Source organism: Castor canadensis, chromosome 16 (assembly GCF_047511655.1).
Source record: "Castor canadensis chromosome 16, mCasCan1.hap1v2, whole genome shotgun sequence".
In the NCBI taxonomy this organism is placed as follows: domain Eukaryota; kingdom Metazoa; phylum Chordata; class Mammalia; order Rodentia; family Castoridae; genus Castor; species Castor canadensis.
In genome coordinates this window covers 6,222,271-6,230,518 of record NC_133401.1, presented here as the reverse complement: position 1 = coordinate 6,230,518, position 8,248 = coordinate 6,222,271, and the positions used below count along the sequence as shown (strand labels likewise).

The 8,248-nt window shown below is 37.9% G+C and overlaps 1 pseudogene; it reads left to right on the top strand.

Annotated features, from left to right (window-relative positions):
- The first annotated feature begins 2,073 nt into the window (after positions 1-2,073).
- LOC109676696 (vomeronasal type-2 receptor 116-like) lies at positions 2,074-7,082 on the top strand (annotated as a pseudogene).
- The last annotated feature ends 1,166 nt before the right edge of the window (positions 7,083-8,248 follow it).

Sequence of the window (8,248 nt, the reverse complement as noted above, 5' to 3'; positions counted from 1 at the left end):
AATAACGGGGATCATGTTGTGATTCCCAATGCAGGGTTTCACCATGTGGACACTGGGATGTAAGGTCTGCAATAAGTCCTTCCCTCCCACAGTTGTAGTCTCCTCTCTCCACGACTGAATACTTGGAGTTGGGTGGAGGTAAGTGTTGTGAGAAACTACTTCCCATTGCATTTTTATGCAAATCTGCTATGAAAATGAGAACTATGACCCTCATCTAAATTTTTGCCTACTATTCTGATAGATGATACATGGAGAACTCTTCATTTTGGGGTATCTTTGAGGAAAATTTCCAGAGGATTTTCCTCAATTGCCATCTTGCTCTGCTTCTCACTGCTTATCTTTAATTAAAACATTGTCTTTGTCATGAGCAGTTAATAAGCAATTAACATAAACTTGGTGACTTCAAATACTTATTTTTCATACTTGTGTAGCTATGAAGTCCAAACTCAAGGCAGTTTTGGTGTCTCAGGAGGGCCTGTTTTATGCTCAATGGACATCAGTGTTTTTGATGTGTCCACATATGGCTGACAAGAAAAGCAAGTACTCTCGGTTCTCATAAGGATGTAAATCACATCTGGGAGAAATTCTCTTTCATGTTCTCATGGAATTCTAATTACCTAAGTAAGATTCCACAATCTGATTCCCAATATTAGTACATTTTAACATATTAACTTTGGGAAGAAACAAGTGTTCAATCCATCAATGTCGTTGCTTTGGATTAAAACTTAATCATTTTTAATCCTTCTCAATTAAATTACTATTCTTTTTATGCAGGCTTGATTTAAAGAACTCCACATTGTTCTGGCCTCGACTTTTGCAGTTGAGGAGATCAACAAAACCCCTCATCTCTGACACAACATGACTCTGGGATTTGACATCTATAACATCAATTATAGCATATGGTGAACATTGGAAAATCCCTTCACTTGGCTTTCTGGGCAGTACAAGATCCCTAATTGCACCTGCATGAGAGAGAGCAAGTCTGTAGCAGTACTTACCATAACATCAACTATAACATCTTCCGGGTTGGGATACTACTGGAACTCTACAGATTTCCACAGGTGAGGGTGGTAGGGATAGGGATGCTGAGAAACCATACCTACTTTCATGATATTCTCAGGTGTTTGAAGAGGGTGAAAAGAAGAAACTGGTTTATAAACCTCTCAGATTGTATAATCTCAAAGGATGAGAATTCCAAATTTGGTGGGGTATCCACATTCCCTTTGATTGGAATAGAGAAGACAGTGAGGTTACAGCAGATAAAGGGATTACCTAGAGATCTAAATACAATCAATATTTTTCTAAAAATCTCTCATAAAGAGTAAAATGACTTTTAGAATGGGATAGGTGAGACTCCCTTCCTACTACTTCAAGCTGTTGCTTAATACACATCAGGACTGAGATTATAATTTGTGGTAGTCCTCTTCCTCACATTGCTTATAATTTTGTTTTCTCTTTAGCTCACTGATGGGACTTTTGATCCTATTCTGGATGACCAGGGCCAATTTCCTTCTCCCTATCAGATGGACCACAAGGACACATCTCTAGCCCTCAGCATGGTCTCCTTGATAGTTCATTGCAGCTGGACTTGGGTAGGGCTGTTGATATCAGAAGAGGATAAGGGTATGTTGTTTTCACAAGAATTAAGGGAAGAGATGGCAAGAACAGAGTGTATGCAGCCTTTAAGGAAATCCTCCCAGTGCACTTTGCATCAAAACTCCCATTAATTGATACCCATATCATTAAATCATCAGCAAATGTGATTTTTATTTATGGTGACACAGCATACATACAAGACTTAATGGCCTATTCAGTGCAATTTTTTAATGACAGAGAAAGTCTGGGTCATGATTTTATGATATGATGTCACCATCAAGAAGAGATATTTCATGTTAGATTCATTCCATGCACCTCTCATTTTTACACACCACAATGGAGACATTTCCGTGTTCACTAATTTTGTGAAGACAGCTAACCTTCCCAAATACCCAGAAGACTTTAGCTGTGGGGAGCAGACTATGAGAAGCCTACATAAGCACAGGTTTGCCCAATAATCTACAGGCTGAGTTTGGCATGGCCCCAACTGCAGAAGAGAGTGAAAAGGTGAGATGCAGCATAGCTGCTTTTCCTAAGTTGCTTATGTTTAGAGAAGTAGCAATGCAGGTTTCTCTCCTCCCTGAGAACGGTTGCTCCACCTCCTGTTTACCACTGGATATAAAAGACTCACTGAAGGAGGAAACAAGGATTTTTTATGGGGGATGGATTGATTGGTGGGCTGCTTGCAAGAATGATGCTGCTGGTGGGCTGCTGAGTTATGCTAGAGATTAAAGGGAAAATGGAACAGTGCGAGTCTGCACTGAGAACTTCAGAGTCTTTAAAAAAGCTAAGCCAAAGAAAAGCTAAACAGAACATGGGACTGTGCAAATCTAAGGATCAAGACTTTACGAGTTATGCATATACAGTTTTTAGATGCAGCTAGCTGCTGCTGTGTGCAAGTCTGAGCACTGAAACTTTAAGAAAGCTAAAGCAAGAACATGGGACAGTGCAAGTCTGGGGGCAAAGACTCTAAGAGAGATTATGCTAAAGAAAGCTAAAGAGAAAACATGGGACAGAGCGAGTCTAAGGAAAGAGACTTTTAAGAACAGAAAAGAAAGACTTTAAGAAGTAAGGCCTTAAAGAATAAAGGTAGAGAAAAGAAGCAAAGTAGATGAAGAGAATAATAGAGAAAAGAAGCAATGAGGCTGTTATGTGTCCCCATCTGAGTGCCCAGCACACCTGGCCCCAGCTTTATGCATGCTTGTCTATCATTAGTCCTTTCAGCATCTCCCATCACCCCCAGTTAGCCCAGTTAGGTTCAGTAGAATCAGGAGTGAGAAAAAGCTCACTCCATTCAACCTTACTAGGCTGTGGTTTCTCTATTTAATTGCTCTTTTTCTAAGACTGTGCAACTTTGGAGAACTGTCCACACAACACCTGGTTGGCATGGTTGCCTGGGTTCCTTTTTGACGTGGCCTTGTCTAAGAGAGTTACAATATAAACACTGCTGTGTATGCCGTGATCCACTCCCTTCCTGGGATGTTTCTCACACAAAGAGATGTTCAACCAATGGGAAATGGGAGACAGATGTTGTTTTCCCCTTCACGGGTAGTGTCTTGTGTTCAATGACCCCTATGATGAGCAAATTGACTTTCTAAAGGGGTCTGCTAGGACAGGAAATTAAGTGTTTTTGCATCCTTTACCAAAAGAAGAAACAATTTAAATGTCTCTGAGGTAATTCTAGACCTGTGTAAATATCTTCATGAAGGAGAACATGTAAGTTCAAGGAAAGTTGTTTTAGGTCCTCAGCAATATTTGGGTTATCAATGATCATGTCATCCTCACAATGATTGTTTTCAATATTAAAAATCTAGATTTTTCCCTGTGAATTTCTTAAATAACAAGCAATGCACGACTAGCTCTTTAAAGACTGATATCTTGGTGAGCACAAAAATGCACACTTTATATAAATAAATAATCTTTAAAGTGTTAATTTCCTAGTTTGCACACTGAAACTCTAAGAACATGTGTAAAATAAATGATGTTGGTAAGCTTCAGCAAGGCAGTTGAGATTTGTCTCATTAATGACTATTTAGATGGATGTGGTTTCTCTTGAAACTTTTTTTTTGTCCTATCCTGAGTGACCAGGATTGAAAACACTATGATTTCTTCATTGTTCTTAGACTTTTGCTTGTTTTATTTCATTATAACTCAGTGTTTTACTGGAACTATGCAGCAGGGATTAAGGTCAGGGAGAAACTATCTTTAGATTTTCTGTCTTACCCCTGGGACACATGTCAACACAGCATCATGAATCTTTGTTTGCTGGACCTCTTTCTGAAGGACATCCACTTTAACAACCCTACTGAAAAACAAAAGATTTTGGATGAAAGAAGGAAATTGGAAGCAGAAGATGACATTGTCAACTTCTGAAATTTTCCAGAAGGTCTTGGACTTAAGATGAAAGCAAGAAAGTTTTCTCCATATGTCCCACGTGGACAATTGACTTTATCTGAATTATGATAGAATGGGCCATGGGAATTACAGAGCTGAGTTGGATCTAATCAAAATGAACTATGCAGGAAGAAGCTAAATTTTACCCTGATTTTTATGCTGCTGGGATCACTGGTGACCCAGAAATGTACATTTAATAAACTCCAATTTAAGAAACATTCTCATTAACTAAATCATGGATAGAAAAGAAATGCATTTATTTACCAACGTGTTTCCTTTTCTTGGCTGCAGTGGGTTTTGAATTCAGAAGCTTCTGCTGGCTAAGCAGATGTTCAACCAGTAGAGCCCCACCAATTTTTCCAAATGTTCAGATATTGTATATCATAAGATATAGATGTCATCTGTGTTAGTTAACTTGGTATTACTGTGACAAAATACCTGAGCAAATCAATTGATCACGTGCAACTGTTTATCTTACTCCCAGCTGTGGGTGTTTCAGTCCATGGTTAGTTTTCCTATAGCTTTGGGGTCTGTGGTGAGACAGAACATCATCAAAGGAGAATGTGTCAGAAGAAAACCCACACTTCATGAAGTTGGGAAGCAAAGAGAAAGATATGATGGTCCTGGGTACTAACTACTCATACAAGGAGTAATCTGTGCTTTAGAGCACGCTTTGAAAGCTTCATGAGAGCTCTTCCTCCCTTGCCCTGCATTATTTTACAAGAGTTGGACAAACAACATACAATGACATGAATTCATGGAGGTTCCATATGGTTTGGCTCCAATTACTTACTTTCCCATCTCTAGACCCCACCTCCAAAGTTTCTACCCCCTTCTGCATAGCACCACCGGCTGTGAACCAAGGCTTCATCACATGACCTTTGGGGATCATGTCGTTTCCAAACTATAACAGTATGTAGTCAACTGATTGGGTTTATGAATATGGAAATGATGATTCTTAATGGCTAAATTCTCTACAACATTCAGCCTTGTGGAGTGTAATGTAAAAGTCTACACAGTTACCAACGTGTGTTGGCACCTTCACAATAAGGTAAAATTGAATTCAATACTCCTTCATGACTTACAGATTTATAACAACAATAACAGGTCTTATTAAATTAAGAGTAGATGTCTTAATACTATAAAATGGATTTGTGAAATATCAAAGAAGCATAACATATACTATGGTTCAATATGGAAGCAAGAGTGAGAGACAAAATGCTCGAATTACCACTTCTGGTATACATTGTGCTGTTATCCTGGCCAATACAATATTGTCAGCTAAACAAATAGAATGCATGCATTTATTAGAAAGAAAAAAGACTGATATTTTCTCATGATAATATTGGGACAGTATTAAATCCAGGTAAATAACTTAATTGATCATTGATTTTACTACTGACTGAACACAAGAGTAAAACCATTTTTTCTACATCCAAGTCATAAGATACTTGTGAAATTTTAAAATAACATTTATTCCATCTTAGGCTATAAAGTTTCCAGACTTAAAAACCATTATAGCTCTACCTAGAAATTATAGAAAAACATATAAATAAACAAAAAAAGATCAGGATAATTGTAAGTTTAAAGCATCTTTCTGGTTGGAAGGACTCACAGTGGAAATGTCAGTACTCTCCAATTCATGCAGAGGCTGCTGTGACTGATGTCAAATTCTAACATGTTTGTGGTGAAAAATATAATTTGTTGTTATAGTATGGAAATACTTGACCAGATAACAAGTGTTAACAAGTGTTATTGTTCATCTCTATTTTCCTGGAACTTATCAAATTGTCTCTTTTACAATATTTTTGTATTTATTTTTCAGTAAGGGCTCATTTTTAATGAATAAGTATTGATAGCATATAAAGGCTTAATCTAGTGAGGTATGTGTATTTTTGAGAATAGTTTCAGAATTTTTGAGAATAGAAAAATGATGTCATGAATGTAAGTATACAAGGAGAAGAACTGATAGCATAATTTTTGTCTCCGTTAAGAACGTTAAGAGCAGTGTTAATTTGGAATTTTTGTTACATGGCATTGTTTATGTTTATGTCTAAGCCAATAAAGGAGGACACTTTGGCTAATCTAACCAAATGACCTCTTCAGTGGAATGGGCTGTGGAGAAAGGAAAATACTGATCACTGACTCATGGTAATTCATGCTCCTCACCAAATAAGGACCAGTGTGTGAGCTGTCCAGATCATCAATGCGCCAACACAGAGCAAAACAGCTGCCTCCTGAAAGGTGTGGGCTTCCTGGCTTATGAAGACCCATTGGGGGTGTCTCTGGCCTGCATGGCTCTCTGCTTCTCTGCACTCTCAGCTATTATTTTTGGTGTTTTTATGGACAATCAAGAAACTCCCACTGTCAAGTTCAATAACCAGCCTTTCAGCTTCATCTTACTCATCTCTCTCACTTGATGTTTTCTCTGCTCCTTGCTCTTCATTGGACATCCCAACACAACCATCTGTATCCTTCAGTAAACCACATTTGGAATTGTGTTCACTGTGGCTGTTTCCACAGTTGTGGCCAAAAGCATTACTGTGGTTCTGGCCTTCAAGATCACTTCTTCAGAAAGAGGGAAGAGAGGAGGCATTTGTTACTGTCACAGGCACCTAACTATTTCATTCCTATCTGCACCCTGATCCAGATCTCTGTGGAATGTGTCTTGGAACTTCTCCTCCCTTTATTGACACTGAATTTATTGCCCCCTCTGAATATGGCCACATCATCATTATGTGCAATAAGGAATCAGTCACTGCTTCTACTGTGCCCTGAGCTACCTGGGCTCCCTGGCTCTCGCAAGCTTCACTGTGACTTTTGTGGCAAGGAACCTGCCTGACACATTCAATGGAGTCAAGTTCCTGACGGTCAGCATGCTGGTGTTCTGCAGTATCTGGGTCACCTTCCTGCCTGTCTACCACAGCACCAAGGGGAAGGTCATGGTGGCCGTGGAGGTCTTCTCGATTTTGGCTTCCAGTGCAGGATTAGTAGGCTGCAGCTTTGCTCCTAAGTGCTACATCATCTTGTTAAGGACAGATAGGAATGCATGGGTTCAGGGATAGAACATATTCTGTGAGACAGAAGCCTTTTTGAGATGAATCGTGTGTGGTTCCACAATGTCTAAAGGCTCTGAGGCAAATCTAAGCTAGTTTTCCACTCAGATGTTAGTTTATATTGTATTAGTTATTTCAATGAATAAGTGAGTCTTACTCCTTTCTTCAGTATTTTTATAGTTAATACAACTTGTAGCTATTACCTTCTAAATTTCAATTTATTCTAGGTATTTTTCAATTCCTCTCCTTTAACCTTCATTTAGTTTCATCATTCCCTCTTCTGGTTTCTGATGTACTTTTGTTCAAATTGTGTGTTATAAGTAAATTCCTACTTGTACCTCACTGTGCTGCTGAGTCCTCTAATGTTTCATTAATATTTTTCCTTAAAAATGTCGCACTTTGTATACATATGCTGATTGTGGTACGTTTTCTTAGTTAGTTGTGTGTATCTATTCACATATCTGCCTTATGTAATGTGTCAAAGCTATTTTTTGCAGAATATGTCTCTCACATAGCATTTAGAGCTTTAGAATTGACTGGATATAGGCTAAAAATTACTCTCCAATTTCATTTCACGGTATACTGGATTTGTGGGTTAATTTTTGTACAGTTTTCTAAGCCATAGTTTGCAATATTTTTCCATTCATTCTTATTTAGTAATCCTTTATTAATACAATATATTTTGTGTATACTGTACATACATACATAATGCATTTTCTTGTTATATTCATCCTTGGATATTTTTATGTTCTCTTGATAATATGAAATTGCCTATCTATCACATTTTCAAATAATTTATGTTTTAAAAGGAAATTATTTCTCCTATAAAATAAACTTATTTCGTGTTTTCTACACCTGGGTTAACAAGATCTCTTGAATTTTAAGTCATATCATCTCATAATGGCAGTCATTTCTCCTCTCTTCATTTATTTATTGCTCTTTTTGGTCTGTTTATGTTGATAATTGATAGTTTATTACATATTGGATGCAGGGAAAAAGGAACCCTCTTACACTGTTAGTGGGAATGTAAACTAGTACAACCACTCTGGAAAAAATTTGGAGGCTACTTAAAAAGCTAGACATTGATCTACCATTTGATCCAGCAATACCACTCTTGGGGATATACCCAAAAGACTGTGACACAGGTTACTCCAGAGGCACCTGCACACCCATGTTTATTGCAGCACTATTCACAATAGCCA